Here is a 22494-nt window from a genome sequence, read left to right as displayed (position 1 = left end):
AGGTTTTCCCTCGTTTTGTAATTGAGATTGAGTACCCTTAATACTCTTGATTAATCAAATCCTTGCTTACAAAAAAATTTTACAAATTAAAAATTTACTTTAATATATACTTATTTAAAAAAGGAAAACTAAAAAGACAAAAGTGCTTGTGTAGTAATCGTGTTTTATATATATTTTAAGCAACGCAAATTCTTGTGTATTTATAAAACAATATAAAGAGATTGGATAATGAATACTCATAATTATTTTTTCAACGTCAAATTTATGTTTAAAATTTTTATAATCATAGATTAATAATATATTATGAACAATAAAAACTATATTACACATAAATATAATAAGAATCTTTTTTAAAGCAATTGAAATTTCAAATTTCAATTGCTTTAAAAAAGATTCTTCTTATACAAATTCAAAAGTACATAAATACAAAGCACTGATAACCTATATCTTTTCAAAATTACTTTAATATTGGATGTATTCTTTCAAATCTTTCATTTTTATGTACCCTGCACATAAAACATTCAAGTGATCTTTAAACCAAGACACTACTAAAAAAACAAAGATAAACTTGTTTAAACATAAATAAAATTTTTTAATTATTGAAACCCAGTGACATCTCAAATTCCTAAGCAAAAAACACTCGCGTTTCTAAAGTAGTCGAAAGATAATAAATAAAAAAACTTAAAAGAAATTGCGATTTATTTATTACAACAAAAATATTCCCGTTCTCTTTTTATTTCTTAAAAAACCCTTATTTCCCGCGATTGTACAACAAGTAAAACATCAATCAAGCTTGAAACTATGTATTTGCACCTAAATGTGGGTTGTAAAACAAGAAATTAAAAATCGTAAAAAATATGAATATACCATTTATTTTTCTAAATTTTCATGAGCAAGATCATATCTTTTAATGTATTCACAAATTAACTCGCGTTCACGCACATAATTTTCACTCCCTTGACTCGTCGTCCTCCAGTTGATTCTTTGAAGATAATTTATGAATAAATTCAAAATATATTATTAAATACACAAAAAATGTAAATTTCAAAATTACATAAAATAAAATTACCCAAAATCATAATTAAACTAGATGAATATATTGGTCATGTTCATCATGTCATTTTGGCGTTGGTTTCGTGCAAATTAAAGTTACGCTAATGAAGATAAGAACAAAACAATATTGTTAATCGAACCAAGAGAACGATATTTTAAATGAGGTAAGGAAAGATGAAAAATTAAATGACTATCGAAATTTAACTAGTTAATTGATTAAAATTACATACTAAAATTTCAGACGAAACGGAGAATTTTTTTTGCGCTCCTATTTCTATTAACTGGCTTACGCTTCGCATTAGGACATATGCATATCATTCATATATCATTCATATCGGCTCTGTGATCGTGGGATCAATGTTCAACTCCTCAAGCTCTCATTGAGAACCAATCAAATCCTTGTCATGACAAAGGTCTAGCACTCCGGTGTGCTTCGCATCAAGAGTTTCCGTTGTTTGTGGATCCTTGAGAGAAAAGAAAGAGTGTTTTGATTTTTGTTTGTGGTGAATGAAAATTCTGAGCTTCCTTTTATGAAATGAGAGTGAAATATGATATAGAGCGGCCAAATACGCGCAATTCCCAAATTGCCCTCTCTAAACGCCTTTTCGCAAACGAACTTCGACGCTCTTGAATTTTTTTGTAATTTTCGGTGCAAAATCAGCTTTCGGGCTAAACATACGAAATGTCGGGAACATTGAGACGGAGTTGCCAGTAAAATTTCAGCTCAATCAAATAAATGGTTCAAGAATTATAAATTTTTGATCGTCTTAAAATAACGATTCAGCACTACCAACTGCAAGTAAATCACAACTTTGAAGATCTTCCTCAAAGAATTGGCTTTCGAGCCGAACACAAAAGTTGTAGAAAATGCTGAAATAGTGTTGGATATGTGAGATCCGAGCTCATACCATCTTCCGGTTGAGAGTTACGAATTTTGAAAATATATCATAAAAACAACTTTTCCTTTGAACTGTCTCGAAACAACGGAAACTCTTGATGCGAAGCACACCGGAGTGCTAGAACTTTGTCATGACAAGGATTTGATTGGTTCTCAATGAGAGCTTGAGGAGTTGAACCTTGATCCCGCGATCACAGAGCCGATGACATGAATGATATATGAATGACATGCATATGTCCTAATGCGAAGCGTAAGCCATTTAATAGAAATAGGAGGGAAAATTTTGGGGTGCAATAGCTGCCCCTATTCAATCATCTTAAACCTGATAGCAAGATTGGCGCGAGCCATTTGAGCGTTCATGATGGAAGAGGATTTAATAAAAAGAACCAGAAAATTTGCGCTCCGTGATGAGAGTGGATGGAACTTCCAAACAAGTATTAGATTGAAAATGCCAAATAGGAATTGGCCGGAATACTAAACAGGAATTGGATCTTCCGAAGGGATGCCACCAAGTCGTGGGCTTGCGGGGTAAAATAGGTATTGACTTTGAGGAATAATACATCACTGAAGAGATGCATTGTTAGGATACGTCCATGATTCAGGCTATTGAACCAAGCTTAACTAGCTTATGCTTCGATGCATGTTTGGGAGAGATTTTTTTTAGCGCCATGCTCCGCATGAACGGAAATGCTACGCGTTTTGGAGGATGTAATGCAAATGCAAATGATTACTATATGACAGGTGCCAAATGCACGTTAGGAGCCACCACGTTATCCTTAAGATAGGACTCTGCCTTCTGCTGGGGAACGCTCCAACTGGGGAACATCTACTTCACCGGGGAAATTTGTGTGCTTCCGGGGACACACATGCACATTTCACCAGGGAAAGTATACTTCACTGGAGATTATGCATGCTTCATGGGGAATACATGCACTCGCACCGCTAGGGGCACCTAAACTCCACTACAGTGTAAAAACTTCTTGACTTACTGGGGATTCGAGTAACACCCGTTGTTATCCGTCCTCGTGCTAGGGAATCAACAACAAAAGAAACAGGGGAACAAAGATCCGAGTCCTGCCACGGGAAACAAGCTTTTTGCGCTTACTTGATCAAATTGGTAATTGAAACGCTAAATAAGTATTGACCGGAGTATCCAACAGGCATAGGCTTTTCGAGAGATGCCACCAAGACGTGGGCTTAAGGAGTCAAACAAGTATTGACTTCAAAAGGACCAAACGAGCATTGGCTTTCCAAGTGACCAGACAGGTGACGGACTTACGGATATCCAAACATGTAATGGGTACAAAGTTACTTTCAGACATGCACTGAGTTTAAGGATGCCAACAAGTATTGGACTTCAACGCCGGGGATAACCATCTGATTGATTAGTCACCCTTGGTTGCAATCTCTGATGGAGAATTACAAATCTTCTAAAATCTGAAGAGAGATGCCAATGAGAGTTGGACTTTAGGCTTCTGACTAGTTGAGGATAACGATCCTGACTTCCCGACGGTCTTCGAATTCTTAAGTAGCTTAGCTCGCACCTAAACTTAATCTGATCAAAAGAGAAAGTGCCACTGCATACTGTTTTGCCTCAGCCTGTAAGGACTTTGAAGAGATTTGCCTCATGACGACCTTGTGAGATTTTCGCTATCATAGCCAACTTTCTCTAGTATCATAAACTTTGGAACAATGCCCCTTCCTAGCTAGTGTTGGAAGAAGTTTCGACTACGCTTGGGTGAATACCCCTGATTACTTGTCGCTTTTGAGAGATTCTCCGGATATCGACCTGATTGCCCCAGATTGACTAGAAATCTTACTCGACAGAGTATTCAAAAGCTTTTGTGCCCCTTAGGGTGATCATACTTTGAGATATTGCTTCCCAACTCAACGGAGTTCTGAAGGCAAATTTTCCTTCAGGAGGAATAACTTTTCATCTGAAGTTCGTGATGGAAACTTTCTTGATGTCAAGAACTTGTTCATATGCAAAGAATGTTTATTATAAGAAATATAATTCTAATGCAAAGTTCAAGTTTGTCTTGAATTTTAAAGAAACCTTTTGAAAAGATGTTGTAACATCAATTTTTTTTATGAAAGGTGGCGTGATACCAACTCAAGTTCTTAGAAAATGTCCTAGGAGTCAGTTTACCATATTCTCATTTACAGTATACTTTCGAATTAACCCATGCTTTAGTTAGAACTTTCCAAGGTTGTAACGTGATCAGGTTCACGGTTTTAGAAAAAGGGATTTTTAGGCTCAAAATTTTATTGGTTCCCACCCCCTTCATGATGTTCTCCAATCCTAAGTTCAGTTAACTTGACACGAGCATTCATCTCTCAACAGGAAGTGGGAACGGTCGAGGAGCCAACTGAGGCCTTCTTTGGATACGACAGTAGCTCACTTTCTTAATCCTCTAATTTACCCCCACACGACGTTGTCCTTACTTGGAAATTTCATTGTCATCTTTTATTTATTTATTTTTTTTGTTTTCTTTTGTATTTTCTTGTTTTTTTTAACAAGTCGTGTGATCTTGCATTATCTTTAATTTGTTGTAAGTGATTGTAATTGCATGAGTCCTTGGTTGATGAAGAATTACCATTGTGGTATTGTCATCTTTTGACCTCCTGATAGGTGAGATAACCATTATGATATCATCATATTTTGATAGGTGAAGGTTAACCATTGTGGTTTTGACTTTCCCCAACCTTTTGAAGGATAATCATTGTTGTATCCTTAGAGACGTACTCCTGATGAGTTTTGAATTAACTGAACACTACCCCGCCCCTGGGTTATAAAATAAGGGTTTTTTCTGAACAGAAAAGAAACTCCTACTTTGATGTCTCAAAGGGGTTAATGAGGTCTATCTCCATTATATCTCCAGTGATTGGGGATTTGAAACAATGCATGTACATCATCAACAGGATCTTATTCAAAAGCATACCATTTGAGACTATGAGTATTATGTTCATCATTCTCCCTTCGGAGTTATCGTGCTTTGTTAACAAGAGTTAAGTATCACAAGCAAAGAAAAACACATTTAAGAGCGAAAGCGAATGGATTTTTTCAAGACAAACATATCCATTGCATTATTATTATTGTTCAAATATAAACAAGTTTTGCATACAACAATATTTGAACACGCAAGAAAGATTAAACATGAACATGCATGATGATCTAAAGAGTGCCAACATTGAGGAGGCTTTCTCCATATGGACTAATTACTTCAGAAGATCCGCTAAGTCAAAGGAGAATTTCAATTCCGGCCTTCAAGTGCAAATGTGATAGCCTTTGCATCAATCAGGTCTTGAACCTTGTCTCTGTATGGTTGAAAGTCTTTAATCGAATGACCAGGTGCCCTATCATGAAAACACCTAGTATTATCATCTGTTCCTGTAGAACACTTTAGATTACATCCTATAAGAAGACTCCAGCGAAGTCTTACAAGAGTTGTAAGTGTTCAGATTTAGGCATTCGAGCCGTGCAAGTGGTGCAAGCTCAAGATAGAAGGCGTATTGCTTATCCCTCAGTCAGGAGCCCTAAATATAGCTGCTGGAGCAGTAATCACCATCATGAATGGAGGAACCTTGTATTATCATCGAACTCAGGAGATTTTTCTGCGGTGAGAAAAACCCAAAGTACAAATCTTAACCAACTGAAATTCCAACAAACAGGGAAGCAACTGAACATAAGGGCACTGGGATCACATCAGCTTGTTTCTCATATTCTTTATGTCTCTGTTGAAAAGCAAAGGCTACTGAAAATGAAACTCCGGGAGGATGTGACCCAGGATATGTAGCAGAACCTTGAGAATGAGAGGTGTCTTTGCATAATACTTTTGATTTTTGCTTGGCAGAAGGTTCTGGCGAAGTCACACAAGAGCTTGTAAGTGTTTTCGGGATTTGAGCAAAGTAAATAGTTCAAGCTCAAGATAGAATATGTCTTGCTTATCCCTCGGCCGGGAGCTCTAAACATTCCAAATATGTACGAGAGGTAATCACCACTCTGACTCGCATGTCCAATCCAAACAGAGTGAGCATAAATGCCCTTGCAGATCTTGACATCAGGCACTAACCAACAACGTTTAAATCAACGGAGTCACGAACTTCTATGGATTTAAACCTTTCCTCCGGTAGGTGGAACCTTTTGTCAGTTTCATTAATCGGGAACCTGAAGGCTTCATGTTCTCGAATGGTTCTCATGATGTGCAGTCTCCTTGACATTAATTGGAACCTCAACAGTATTTCAGACATTCTGATTAATAAGACCTTCTTTTGGGGTGAGATTAGCATTTGTAGCTGGCCTTTGAAGAACCTGTCTAAACTCTTTTTGTCTAAGAGAAAGGGCTTGAATAACCTCCATACACTGACCCATGTTAGTTTCTGTTTCATTCCTCGTCTCCGTCAAGTCCTCACAAAGTTGTTCCATGGCTAACTCTTAATTGTTGACCGAGTCAGGAAGTCAGAATCGTACTTATGAAGAGAAAACCACGTGAAAAGAAAACCAAGTCAGAACAAGAATTCCATCTCTGATTACCTGTCATGAATGCATATATGCATGAATAGATGCGATGTTATGTTCGATAATTTCCAAGGAATCTTCAAGTTTTGATTGTTGTTTTACGTAAGTAAAGATAGAAATGATGAAACACCAGTGGGATTCCTTTGAAAAATATTGAACATGTGTATTATGATACGATTATGCTATGATGCTATGGTATACACAAATATGGGATCAAGGTTCCCCTGAATCTGAACAATGTTGTGCTAATTCTAAAATCAAACTGATTCCGAGACCAAACTGAACATTCTTAAAAATTTGTCATTATAATGGCACAAGTTTAAAGGTTCGGCACTGATTAGACCAAGCATTTCGGGTAGGTAGGAGCCGAGATTTCCTATCCCATCCCAAACCTCACAGGTATGAATCCTAGACACAAACAGGATGTCCCTAATGGTCGCCAAGAATTTCGAATAAACAATGAGAGCTCGTGCCTAATGCAATAACCATGCAGGACAGCGATCGCCTCACGGAGTTCTCTCCTGGTTGTGGTATGCTAGGCAAACCCTACGTACCAAGCGCCACGAGAGCCAAAATAACTATCCACGCTAATCTAAGTGTATACTTGGTCTAAGTAGTGGACCTTTTACCTCACAGAACACCCGTCCGCCAAACAGAAAACTAGCCAGCACAGCACATCAGATATCCAGAATATGGAAAGCGGTAAACACATAGATGTAAATGAATGCAAACAATATATACAGGATGATATCAATAAACACTCAAATACCCACAGAAAAGAAAGCAAACAAAAACTAGGAACGACACTCGAGATGGACCAGTAATATGTCAATCAGTCCTTAGTGAAGTCGTCAGCTGAATATACATGTTATCCAGGTCAATCAGTCCTCAGTGAAGTCGCCAGCTGAATATACATGTTATTCAAGTCGTCACCTGAACATGACATGCTATTCAGGTCAAACATGTGATACCAAAGAAAGCAATGCGAACATACATGTTATTCAGGTCAAACATGCTTAGGTTTTACATGTTTGACACGAATAACATGTATGTTCGCATTGCTTTCTTTGGTATCACATGTTTGACCTGAATAACATGTATGCATTACTTGTTTGCTTGATACCTATGCATGTTTGACCTGAATAACATGTATGTTAGCTTTGCTTTACCTGTGCCCGCATGTTTGACCTGAATAACTTGTATGCATTGTTTTATCTTCGCACATGTTTGACCTGAGTAGTATGTTGTATGTGCGATTCCTGTTCGCCTGTTCTTACTTGTGATTCCTGTTGACATACTACGCACATGTTTGACTTGAATGACATGATGTGATTGCGATGCTTGTTCGTATTCCATGCCTGATGTTTGCTAGGATCTTTGTGACGTTGCTTGTTCATTGCATGCTCCCTTAGGGTTCTCGGTTCCGTTTCTCTAGGAGACACGAATCGAGATAGAAACAAAAACTTTTGAGCCGAACTACGGCACTCTGACTTCTCCATTGCACATGGGAGGTACGTAGGCACAGGGTACAGACACCTTGGCGAGCAGACTTTTCTTATCTTATTTTTGTCCGACTTTCTTGCTATCTTTCTTGTTTTTTCATTGCATGTTTCCCTTATCACATTACATGATACACACACATACACCTTTAGATTATAAACTAGCAAGAATGGATCCTTTAGAGTACCACATACATGAGGGGTGATAATACCTTCCCCTTGCATAACAGACACCCTTACCCTTTCTCTGTGACCATTGCTTTTTTTATTTGGTTTTCTTCGATATTTTTCATTCCTTTGCGTAGGATAAATATATGTTCGGTGGTGACTTCATTGTTTATTTGATGAGTTTTCCAGTTGCTTCAACTTATAAATAAAATATTATTTATTAAAGTAATTATATTAAAATAATATCATATATTTATAAATTTATTAAAATATTAAACTAACAAATAAAATATTAACACTTTTAGAATATACTTTTTAAAATATATTTAGTGATACTATTGAAGTTTCTAATGCCAATTTTTTTATTATATAATTAGTTTAATTTTTTAAATTTCTAATGTCAAATTGTTTTTTAAATTATAATAATTAAAAAGTTAATTAATGTTTCAAAAAAAATTGAGAATATATTTTTAAAAATATATTAGTGATATTTTTGAATTTCTAATTGTCAAAAATCTGATAATATGAATTTTGTATTGGAGATTTTTAACTTGTAAATGCCCATTTAACTTACATGGTTAGCTAACTTATCTCTTCCGAAACATTTGAGGGTTCAAACCCTCTCATACAATAAATTTTTAATATTATAATAATTAGTTTAAAGTTTTAGATTTTTTAATGTCTATTTTTAAAAATTTAAATCTTTAGAGTTTTTTTCAAAAAAATAATAGTTAATATATATTTATTTGTCTCATATATTAAAAGGCAAATTAAATATAAATTATTTTGGTTATTAACTATTATTAATAGTAATAGTAATTGATTATATATTTTTGAATAGTTAATGAAAATAGTAGATGTGTAAGAGAAAAACACGTTAAAAATTAAAGCTAAAAAAATGGTAACTAAAACTAATTTTAAAAAATTAGAGGAATTGCATAAAATATTATTATTAGGGTTAAATAAGTTTATGGTCCCTCTAAATATTTCAAACTTCGTTTTTAGTCCCTCAATAAAATTTCTTTCAAATAATTGTCCTCATAAAAATTTTCATCCACACTTTTGTCGCTCATGTCTAACACCGTTACCAGAAGCTGATGTGGCACGCCACATGGCAATGCCAGGATGATAAGATGCTGATGTGTCATGCCACGTGGCCAATGTTAACATCACATTTGAACCCATGAAATTTCGTAGCTAATCGATAGCTAATCTGTAGCCAATTTATTTGAAGAATTTTAGTTTTAAAAGAATGCATAATATTTATGTTGATAAACCCTAATATTTTTTATTGACAAAATGACAAATTAATTCCATTTGCATCTCTCTCAAATTCTTAAATTGACTAGTACTCTAAATCTCTAACCTTAAAACAAACCACCATTACAATATTATGCATACTATACTCCTTTGAGAAGTTCATCCTACATGCCTGTGTCATATTAATTATAAGTTATTCTATGGTCCGTTTTGTTAGCCTCTGTCTTCTCTATTATTTGGGTCAAGATAGATCCATTTGTGAACAAAGTTGACAGTGAGACCATTGCAGAAACTTGTGTTACCATAGATTGTTGAGTCACTTGATGCTCAATAGCTTGAACTATTAATCATGTATCTGTACTCCTTGACCTATGTAAAAATTGAAGCATGATTCCTTGAGTCTGTCAAGTTGTTTTTTTATAATATTTAAAAGTTTTGTTGCATAAAAGATTTCAAGTAGCATTTCAAACCTCAAAATGTAAAATGAGTTAACGGATTGAAAAATCAATTGAACTAATCAAACTTGATAGACCAAGTTCTATACATTACATATGAGATAGAAAAGGTATTTAAAAATAAAAAATGTTGACACAATATAACACAAACTCTGAATGCACATATTGATTTTTAGGACTAGAAATATTGATTTTTAGGACTTGAAATATCCAATTGTATTAAGTATACTTAGATATAAACTAGTACTTAGACCCGTGCCTCGCACGGGTAAAATATTTTATAATATTTGAAAAATATTTATAATTTAAATATATTATTCATTAAAAAAAATCTGAACTGATATAAAATTTATAGGAAGCAAATATTTAGAAAATTATAATAATGATTATATTAGAAATATTAATGCATTATATCTTAAATAAAAATTCAAATTTTATATCTTAAATTAAAAATATTAGTAACATAAATATTTAAAAAACAACACATTTTTTTCGTATTTGGATTCATATATTATTTTAAATATATATTTTTTTATTTTCTTTAATAGTAAATATTAAATTTCTTTTGATATTATTTATAAAAATATTTATGCAATCATTAAGTCTTATAAATATCAACTAATAACATAATATTTGAAAATATTATTTTAATTATATAAATAAATATTAGTAACATAAATAAATATGTTTTATCCGTTTTCGGATTCATATATTATTTAAAATATATTTACTTTTAATTTTTTTTTACTGTACAAAAAATGTAATAACTCGTGGGTTCGCACGAATTCTAGTCTGGATACTCGTGCGTTGTTCGTACGGATACTGGTTTGTTATGGGAATTTGTTTCTAAAATATAATAAGAATGAAAAAAATGAAGACAATTATTTAACGAAGAAGGTTTATCATTTTAAAAGAAAAACATATTATTTATTTATATTTGGAGCATAAACATATGATAAACATTTGAATTCATTATTTTATGTTCGAATGTCTAAATGTTTTCCATGTTTTTGTCCAATAACACATATTGTTTATATTGTTTTTATAATTTATTAGGATGTGAAAAACTATCATTTAGTTAATTAATTTGTGAAAATATATTTTTTTCATGTTTAATTTTTTTCAAGTAAAAGATGAAATAAGTTATAAAATACAATTATTCAAAATATATTTATAGGAGGTTCTTTTATCAATGATAACTATAATTTAGAATTATTTCTTAATTTTTATTTATCAATGGTAATTATAATTTATGTATATAAATATAAAATTATAATAAATATAAAAATAATTAGTTACCATAAAAGAATAGAAACTGCCTAAATTTATATTCATTTGCAAATTATAAAAAAAACTGTGTTTTAATTAATTTATTTTTTGACAAATCTGTGTTTTAATATTAAAACAAATCTTGTAGCATTAATTATTTTAATTAAAACTAAAGTTTAATTATTTTAGTTAAAAATAAAAGAAAATATGATTTTTCTGAACAATGTCCATAAAATAGAGGATTTCATCTAAATAATGGTATTTAATTTGTTAATAACATGTTATAAAGTGAAAAATATGAACTAATATTCATTCAAAAATAAATAATGTATTCAAAAATATGAACTAATGGTTTTAATTTGTTAATAACATGTTAATAACATTTTATAATATTTAAAAGTTTTGTTGCATAAAAGATTTCAAGTAGCATTTCAAACCTAAAAATGTAAAATGAGTTAACGGATTGAAAAATCAATTGAACTAATCAAACTTGATAGACCAAGCTCTTTTACATTACATATGAGAAAGAAAAAGTATTTAAAAAGTAAAAAATGTTGACACAATATTACACAAACTCTGAATGCACATATTGATTTTTAGGACTAGAAATCTCCAATTGTATTAAGTATACTTAGATATAAATGCCTTGCAAGCGGATGAACCATTATATTAACTTACCTTCCTATATACTCTAGAAGAATAACTTTAGAAAAATAAATCTTAAAACAAATTCTAGTATTGATTGTTAACCATGTTTGGAATTGTCTTGGATCAAAAGCAACAGACTAAGCAATGAAGTAATCCATAATCCCAAGTCCCAGATTTGCAAAAGCTTCTCTCATTCTCACTCTGTCTCTCTTCTAAATATGTGCCCCATCTCTAATTTAGTATTACTTTTCCATACCAATCTTTATACTCACTCTAACATCTCACTTTTCCAACTCTTGCTTCCATACTTCTTTCTCTTTCTCCCACATTCTCTCTATCTCTCTTCAACCCTTCAGCTTCTCAGTTCTGTTTGTGCACGTGTTACCTTCCATTAAGCTATGAAACCATCACCACCACATCCATTACTTCCCATTCTCGTCTTCATCATCTTCTTCCTCCTGTTCATCATATTATAATTTAAATTCTATCAAATTAATTGGTCAAAAGAAGTTGTATCAAAATAATCTCATGCATATGTAGCTGTTTCTCATATGTACTTGACCAAGTATTTTTTGTTAGGATCTCTATTGCTTTGAAACTCTGCACAGTGTAATTCTACAGATACATCTTCAAGTTAAGTACTACATTCATTCTTTAATGTTAGTGATAGCAGTAAACCTCCAATGTTTTTCTATTTCACTAGAATTTGTTTTATATTTGTTAATTCATAATAGTCATTAGTGACCACACTTTGTCGTGTGTTATAATAGGAATTTGATAAATCAGACTGCTTATACAAGATTAAGGATGATGTGAAATGATACATGCCTAACAAAGTAGCAAGTTTATTTTGTACAATTCTTCCTTCTTAAATTTTCAGAACCTATATCGTCATTTGTCAGCTAGTGAAGAGGTTATCATATGGAAGCAACGAAATTTTTCGCATGTTCAGATTTATGAACTCTGTTCTTTTTGTTTTTGTCCTTGTTGTATAAGGAATTGTTCTTGAGGGGAAGTCCTCATTATATAATTATAGTTGGGGCATGTAGGATGAATTTTTCAAAGGAGTATAACATACATAATATTGTAATGGTGATTTTTTTTAAGGTTAGGGATTTAGAGTAGTCGACTTAAACATTTGAGAGAGATGCAAATGGAATTAATTTGTCATTTTGTTAACAGAGATATTAGGGTTTATCAACATAAATATACTGTATTCTTTTAAAATCAAAATTTTTAAAATAAATTTGCTATAGATTAGCTACCATTTTAGCTACAAAATTTTATGGATTCAAGTGTGATGTTGACCTTGGCCACGTGGCATGACACGTCAGCATCTTTCCATCCTGACATTGCCACGTGACGTGCCACATCAGCTTATGTTAATGGCGTTATACATGAGATATGAAGGGTTACATCGGGTTCATATGCAAGGTAACGAAGAGTTTCATTAAAAGTTTGTCACTTTACCTCTCAGTTTGAATTCCAATGATGGAAAAGGTGTATTTGTCATGGGTTTGATCCCCAACACTAACTTTTTGGAATTTTTAAATGGCGAAAACAACATCCTCTCCATTTTGTCATTTAGTCGATAGGTAAAACACAATTGAGTTTATTATATCTAATATGGATTGCTTATTTCACTAACCCCTAATTGAACACACAACGTTTCAAATTGGTTTACAAAATTATTGCATGAACAATTATGTTATATTTGAAGAAAAACTTACATTAATCAATGATTTTCGAGCATCATGTAACTCATTATTCATCTCTCTTTCTTTAATGGTTAGAATCTCGTTCAATGTTACAAGTTCTTCATTAAACAGATCCTTCTATACTAATTCCTTCTCCAAAGCATAAAATTTGATGCTTTACATAATGAACAATTATAGAAGAAAGTTGAACGACAACTGGAAGCATTTAGAGATATTTAAACCATTAAAGAATGTGAAATGAATGGTGAGTTTCAAAATGCTCGAAAGCATTAATTCGTGTAAAATGTTTTTCAAATGAAAAATAATTTTCATGTTATTAATTTCAAAATCAATTTAATAGGTTATATATTCAAAGAGGGGCTAGTGAAACAAACATAGTTAAGATAGAATATGGGGAAAAAAGTTATGTAACCAACATGATGAACCATAGTACAATTACCATTAGGAAATGTTATTTTAATTGGTTTGATTTTATAGTAAGATTTAAATAGGTCTAGGGTAGAACAAACATGATCATTAGCTCTTGAGTCAAAGATCCATGTGTGAAAAGATATATTGGTCTGAGAAGTGGTATTGCATATAATACCTGAAACTTGATCAGCATGAGTAGAACTAGAAAAAACCTGATGATGATACATATATGTGATGAAGTAAGTTGAGAAGTTATTCATACTTAACTTGAGATATAGGTATCTAGTTACTTGTATGAGAAGTATCTTGAGGTTCATCAACTAGTTTAGATGAATACTTATTTTTGTTAATGTTGAGGTGGCCATGCTTCTGATAGTAGAAATATTTTGTGTGCCTAGTTCTATTGAAAATGTGCATACTCTATGAGCATTCTTGGTGTTATTGAAACCACCTTTATGCTTGAGTTTTGAATTATGCAACATTCACCTAAATAGGATTGTCTTCAACAAGTGTAAGGTTCTTGTAGAGACTCTTTTCTTGGATCACAAGAGAGTATATGCAATTAATAGACTTGTCTAAAATCCTCTAAAGGTGTCTCCCTTCACATAGATTTTGAGGTGTCCTTCTTGAATAAGCTTCACGATCTCTTTCTTCAGCTGGAACTAGTCCTTAATATTATGGCCTTTAACTATGTGAAACTTTAATCATCTACCAGGATCCGAGCTCATTACTTCCATCGTCACCACCGAGGGAGTTGGGATGTTGTGCAACTGTAGAGCTTTACACTAGAATTGCCCTCGGTGAGTGTACAGAGGTGTGAAGCTCTCTGACATCTTGGCCACTCCTTTGAATGAAGTATTGTCTTTGATAGGGGAAATGTAATGTCCATTCCTCTAGGGGGTGCAATCCGTCGGTATTGGGGGCACACTCGTTAGAATCCTGCGCCTTTTTTTCGGTGTAACTTTCCTCACCTTTAATGTAGCCTTCAACTCCGATGACCATTTTCGCTAACAAGAGCATTAGCTTATGGGAGAGAGGCTCGTTAAGGTGTCCCTCTCGGAGCCCATTTTGGAATGCCCCTACAAAAATTTCCTTGTTCGGTGGGACGACCCTAATTGTGGCTTCGTTAAAGGGGACAAGGTAGTCCGCCAACGTCTCTAATGGGCCTTGTGGTATGTTGAGCAAGCTAAAACTGGACACCTTCATGTGGCGGCTGGCGGCGAACTAATGCACCAGCTTCTTCACCGACTCTTGATAGTTGGCGATTGAAGCACGGGGCAGAACCATATACCATCGCAAGGCGGAGACCCTGAAAGTATTAGATACCAGCTTGAACTTCAGGGAGTTGGACGCTCCTATGATGGCCATATGTGTGTTGATGGAGGCGACGTGCTCGCATGGATCACTACACCTATCAAACTTGGCCAAATAAGGAGGTTTGAATCTCTCTGGGACATGCGCCTCCCATATCTCGTCAAAGAGGGGTTAGGGATCCAACACTTCCATATCCTCCAGAGAATCAGATTCTTGCTGACGGTATAACTCGTCCATGGTGGCACAAATCTCCGCCAAGGCGTTTGGGTCACTACTACCACTAGTATCATCTGGTGTAAGGGATGAACCTCTCTGGTTAATCATGGTTAGGGGTGGCTAGATGCATGAGGGTATCTGTGAATATGGTCATTATAATAAGAAAGGTGTGGCACATGTTAATTTTACCTGAGTCCCACGGTGGACGCGAATGTACTAGTAAAAAAGTACATGTGTGTGTGTTCTCCCTACAAGGGAAAGGAGACACATAGGCCTTAGTAGATATATTACTATATTTGTTGGTTAGGGCTTTCCCCCAATAATGATAGGCCCTGTTCGGTGATGTTTTATGGAGATTTAGAGGCCCTGTTCGGTGGTGTTTTATGGAGATTTAGAGGTCTTGCTCATGTGACGTGAGAGACGTTGCTATTTGGTGATGTGCTTAGGGTTTAAGTGGGGGTAAGATCTATATGGTTAAAGATTTGTCTCTCCATCCCTTTGGGGATATATATATATATATATATATATATATATATATATATATATATATATATATATATATATATACCTCTTAGGCCTAGGGTATGGGTAACTCTAAGGGCAACAACTGCTCCTTCATGATCAAAAGAGGTTAACCACATAATCTTTAGGAAGTAACAGATTTACAAATGTCATTGGTGTCATGATTGAGCCCTTAATTCTAACGAGGTTATTGCCTAGGTGACACCATACTTGGACGAGGGCGCACACATTGAGGAAACTCACAAATATAAAACTACAAATGTCTTTGTCTAAGCAAAGTTAAATAACTTCATCTGCAACACCCCACAAGAGATGTTTTTCACTTTGGTGAAAATGATTTATCCCAACCTCAACTACGGAGATGGAATAATCATTTTGACCTACGAAGGCAACAAATTTCTTCAACTCTGAAAAAATTTGCTGAGATTTGTGACATTCCCTGCATCTAAGGTTTGTAATCTTTTTCTTCATACTCTTTTGAACTTTTGAAATATGTTAGGGACAGATCAAAAGTTTTAAATTAAACATTTCTCTTAATTTGAAGTAATAAATGTGAGAAAATATTTTTTAAAAATTTATTTCATTATTATTATTATTTATGATTTAAATCACAATTTGACTTAGTATAACATTTATTTTATTATCATATTGGCATGACTTAGTAAAACAAATAATTCTCTTTTTAGTATAATTACTCTCCTCTTGTTATGATTAAGTAGAGACGAAAATAAAGATGACAATGGGTAAGATATATGCAGTGTACTATAGTATCCATTTTCATATTCGTTTTTTTAAAAAATTTTGTACCCGAGTCTATGCTCGCGTGGGTACCAATATTTATACTTGTACTAATATCTTATGGATAGCTAAATATCCATATGCATAATCGCCCATAATCGTTTATCCGTATTTTTAATAAGAAACTATCACACAATTATAATTTACCTGTTATGAAATTAACAAAAACAATATAGAGATGAACTAGAGAAAGTAAGAGAGAACGTGGTATTCTATTATCTTCTTCAAGAAGTATTATCTTCATTGCAAAGTGGACCTTATTTATAGGACATTAGGAATGTCAAAAATCATAACCTTATTATACCACTTAATAGGGAATATGAAGATGAAAGATTAGAATACATATGTGTTAGAACAAGATTTGTTCTGATCAATATTCTGTGTTTTGATGATAACATTATATATGAATTTTGTATAAGATAATGTGGTACTCTAATCCTTTGCATTTTCCATTTCAGGAAATACATAAAGAGTATGCACAAATCAGCGCTCAGAAGCACTGACTCAGAAGGTTATGGATGGCTTCATCAGAACATGCTCTGACAAGACATCAGAAGATGGTCAAGCAGAATCAGAACATGAACTGAAAGCATCAGAAGAACGAAGTCAGAAGCAGAAGTTTTGAAGTTCTGAATGGTATCACGCTCGAGCTCTTCAAAGTCAGAAGACAAGAAGATGCTCTGCACCAAGCTGTTTACTCTGATATTCAAACGTTGTTATTCTACAAATCTGAGTCCAGAAGATAGTACAAGATGACAGGCTATTAAGTCTAATCTCTGACTGACAAAAGGAACGTAAGAAGCTACAAAAGGCAAAGTCAGTAAAAGCAGGAAAAGCAAGGCTCGAGGTAGATGACAAAAGTGTGAAACATTAAATGCAAAGCTGTACTATTCACGCAAAGCATTAAATGCTCCCAACGGTCATTTCATCTCAGCGCCTATAAATAGAAGTTCTGATCAGAAGCAAACAAAAAGAACACTTGTGCATAATACTAAAACACTGTCAAAATCAAAACTCACAAACTTCATCTTCAACCTCACAAACTCTTATAATATTTAGTGAGTTTTAAGCTTAGAACTTAAGAGAAATATCACTGTTGTGATCACAGCTTTATTAGAAGCAATCTTACTCTTGTAAACATTATTTTACATTGTTTATAAAAGGTTCCTAGAGTGATCAAGTTGTGATATGTAGACTCTAGAAGACTTAGAAGGTTTCTATGTGAAGATTTCCTAGAGTGATCAAGTTGTGATCTGTATACTCTAGAAAACTTAGAAGTTTTCTAAGTGGATAACAATTGTAATCAGTTGGATTAGTGGATTAAATCCTCATTTGAGGTAAATCACTGTAAGGGGGTGGACTGGAGTAGTTTCGTTAACAACGAACCAGGATAAAAATAATTGTGTTCATTGATTTTATCTTACAAGTTTTTGAAGTCACACTTATTCAACCCCCCCCCCCCCCTTTCTAAGTGTTTTTCTATCCTTCAATATGGACATCCAAAATAATATTTATTCATAACACTCCCTCTTGGATGTCCATTGAGGATATGCCTCGTTAAAACCTTACTAAAAAAAACTCAGTGGGACAAATTCTAGTGAAGGAAAAAGAGTACAACATTCTTTGAATATGAATTTCCTCGTTAAAAACCTTACCAGGAAAACCCAGTGGGACAAAACCATGATGAAGGGAAAAAGAGTGCAAAATATATGTATTTCTCCCCCTCATGCATACATTTATATGTGAGACGATATTCTTTATAGTTGTTGCTTAAAATGTCTTCTTCGAAGTGACTTTATATAGTGTTAATAGTTATGCAGGATATTATGAATTTGGTGCCATGATTTGTTTTATAGATCTCCACGAAATGGTTGTACCATCACATGTAAACAAATAACCTCTTTCTGATCTACCATTGTGAGAATCTGACAAGTAACCCGCATCTCTAAGATAACGAAGTATATGTTTGACCGCTTTCCAATTTCTTTGTGTAGGTGAATAATTATATTTTACTTATAGATTGACCGCAAATGATATATCATGATGTGTTTAGTTAGTAAGGTGCATTAGTACTCCAATTGCACTGAGATATGGTACTTCAGGACCAAGCAATTTTCATCCTTTTCTCGAGGCCTAAAAAGATCCTTCTCCACATCTAATGATCTAACAACCATATTGGAGTAGGCAACATGTGACATTTGTTCATATAGAATCATTTCAACACTTTTCTATATAACCTTATTGATGTACAAATATTCTTTTGTCTACATGCTCAATTTGCAAACCTAGACATATTTTGTCTTTTCTAGGTCCTTCATCTCAAACTCTTTATTTAAGAAATTTATAGCTTTTGGAAGCTCTTCTGGAGTTCCAATAATAATTATGTCATCCACATAGACAACTATTATTTCAAATACTTTTCCACACCATTTTATGAATATACAAGGTCAAATTGAGTTATTTGTATATCCATCCTTTAGTAAATATTCACTGTGGTGATTATACCACATGCGTCCAGATTGTTTCAACCCATAGAGAAACTTGTTCAATTTGAGGGAGTAGTTTTCTCGAGATCCAAAATTATATGCCTCCAGTATATTGAACCTTTCAGGAAGTTTTATGTAAATGTCACTATTAAGTGAACCATATAAATAATATGTCATAACATCCATCATGTTCGAATTAAGCCCTTCATGAGTTACAAGGCTAATTAATTATCAAAAATCGATTGAATGTACTACAGGTGAATATGTTTTATCAAAATCAGTCATAGGTCTTTGTGAAAATCATTGAGCAATAAATCAAACTTTATATCATTCTTATTTTTCTTTTTCACAAAAACTCGTTTATATCCAATTAGTTTCACACCTTGAGGTGTTCAAACTACAGGACCAAAAGTGAGTCACTTGTAAAGTGAGTTTAATTCTTCTTCAATTGAATATATTTATTTTGGCCAATTGTCACTTAGTCTAAAATTTTTAATAGACTTTGACTCATGATCCTTTTTATTATTGATCACTTTTAGTGCTATATTGTATACAATGATATTGTCAATATTAACTTTATTTGGTTATATCAATTTCGGTTTCATTCCATTTCATCCATGACATAATTTATCGAGATCTCTTTATTTCATATTTCAAGTACTTGATTTGTTCTTCTGGAACTGAAAAATTAAATTAGGTCAAAGTGCTCTTAGCAGTTTGATATCCTCACTTGGGTCATCTTTAGTTTTTTTCTTAGTATAGGACTTTTAACATTGGAACCGACTTTCGTACCACGCTTCAGGTGCAACAACAACTCATTTGCAATACTATATTATCCAATAGGAGAATCCATTTTGAGTGTAGTATTATCAACTCATAATTTATTTCATAAACTTTGCAAATGAATAATATTTTGAACTTTTGGTTCATATTGATTTGTACGAGGATCAAGACAACAATTTATTTTAAATTGTTCATTTGAACTTCTTGTTCATGATTTCAGCTGTTCATTTGAACTTCTTGTTCATGATTTCAGCTACTTATTCCCCCCCCCTAATATTGGAAAAATTAATTTATCAAGTGATAATCAGCCTACTGGGCTGCAATCAAGTATTTAATTATTTTCTCAAATTATATCCTCAAAATTGAGATTCATATTAATTATATTTTTCCAATATTCTTTTCATGACTCATCTTAATGTATTATATTGGAGCAATTGGAATATACACAACACACCTAAATGTTTCACTAAGATGAGAAGTATTAGAATAAATTAGGGAGGACTAAGATATAGTATCCTGTTGGCTCAATGCGATTAAATATATTAATATCATACTTTGGGTGTTTCAAATACATAATTTAGAATTGATGATCTCATAAGTATCAAGCATATAATTAACTTTAGACGTCTAAAGAATCGATCTTCGGGTCCATTTTCTTTTATGAACATATATTACATGATATTCAATATCAATTTTAATAATATATGTGATACTTATACATGAATTTCTAAAAAATCCATAAAACAAGATCTTAGTCTAATTAGTTGAGAAAATAATTTCACAAAATTCTGGTTGTGAGTAGAGAGACATATGCATGATATTTTAGTCGATGCAACAGTTAATGTCATAAAAACACAATTTATCAAATTTTTATTTTCCTTTAGAAACACACAAAAATTTACTGGATTGAAGTAACTTCTGGTTCTTCAATACAAATTATTCGCATCATATTATATCCGAGATGACCCAACCAGTTTTACCAACAACACATTTAAGTGTAATTTGTAAACTACTGATTTACAATGACATGTGCTTAAATTGTACAAATATAAGTGTAGTACAAGCTTGAGGGAAAAGCCGGTAGCTTTTCTATTATATATTTTATGTCCAAATTCATTTGTGTAATACAAAGATATTCAATACCTCTAGTATAATTCATGTGAATTATCTATGACAAAAATATTTGGCAAGACATAAAGAGAACACACAAAAAGGAAATATAAAGGATTAAAGTTCATTCGAATCTTGACTCTATCAAAATATGAGCTTACTTTTGTGTGCCTTTAAGATGGACTAACTGTGAATACAAGATCACACTTACAAAGATGTTTTTGATTCATGGCAAACTCAACAAGCATACAAGCAACAAGGCACAAGCAGAAGAACTCAAGAAAAGCAAGCATTGGTCACTCATGACAGAGCAGGTCGACCTACTATGCATATAGGTCGACTCAACACAAGTAAAATAAGAGGAACTCAGAAAAGTAGCAGTCAGGTCGACCTACTCCCAACCCAGGTCGACCTAAAATGAAGAAATTTACATATCATTCTGCTAGGTCGACCTACACAACAACTAGGTCGACCTAAACTGAAGAAAGGTCCCCAAAACGTATCTGAAGTGGATTCTGGTCGACCTACTTCTTTAACAGGTCGACCTAACTGGGAACAAATGTTATTCAAAGGATATGCAGCTCTGTTAGGTCGACCTAAGCACTACAAGAGGTCGACCTATTTGATCAAAAATGCCAAAATTTCTGGTTTTCTTTGCTCCAACTGATAAGCTCTCATATATATTGTCCAAGGTTAATTATTGCTTCTCAACACCAACAACTGAAAGATACACAAAGGCTTCTCATCTTCGTTCTTCATCATCTCCAACACAATTACACATAATCATTCTTGTGTTGAGGGTTAGTGATCGAGTTCGATAAAGTCCATCGAACGGAATTGAAGATTCCTAGTGGGTGAAGATTTGTGGGGTTTTTGGTGAATAAAATCTGAGGGTTTTGTCCTCCAAGATAGGTGAATTTTGGGGGTTTTTATCAAGAAGCTTCATCAAGGATCCAGCTGAGTGTGAAGATTGAAGAACAAGTGTTCGAGCAATTCAAGACGCTGCAGAAAGGGATAAAAGCGAAGCTCTTGGAAGACCTTAATCTGGCTCAAGATTAAGGGGGAAGAAGATTCAAAGGATCGACAAATTTGGTTTATTGTTTATCGCTTTGTTATCTTCTTTGTATAAACTGCTTTCAACATTAATGGAAGATTTCCCAATTTCAGTTTGGAGTTGGGGGCATATGTAGTCGTAGCGAGGACGATCGACGAACTGCCTAAACAAATATCGTGTTCTTGTCGCTTTTATCTTTTCATTTACGTTCTGTTCATATTTGGTTATAATTGCAAATTGATCAACGATTCGAGTGTTAAAGCTGTGAATTAAGAACTTGTATAAACATCACAATTCATCACACATTGAATCA

This window comes from Vicia villosa, linkage group LG6 (genome assembly GCF_029867415.1).
Source record: "Vicia villosa cultivar HV-30 ecotype Madison, WI linkage group LG6, Vvil1.0, whole genome shotgun sequence".
Classification (NCBI taxonomy): domain Eukaryota; kingdom Viridiplantae; phylum Streptophyta; class Magnoliopsida; order Fabales; family Fabaceae; genus Vicia; species Vicia villosa.
This window is presented reverse-complemented; position numbering follows the sequence as displayed.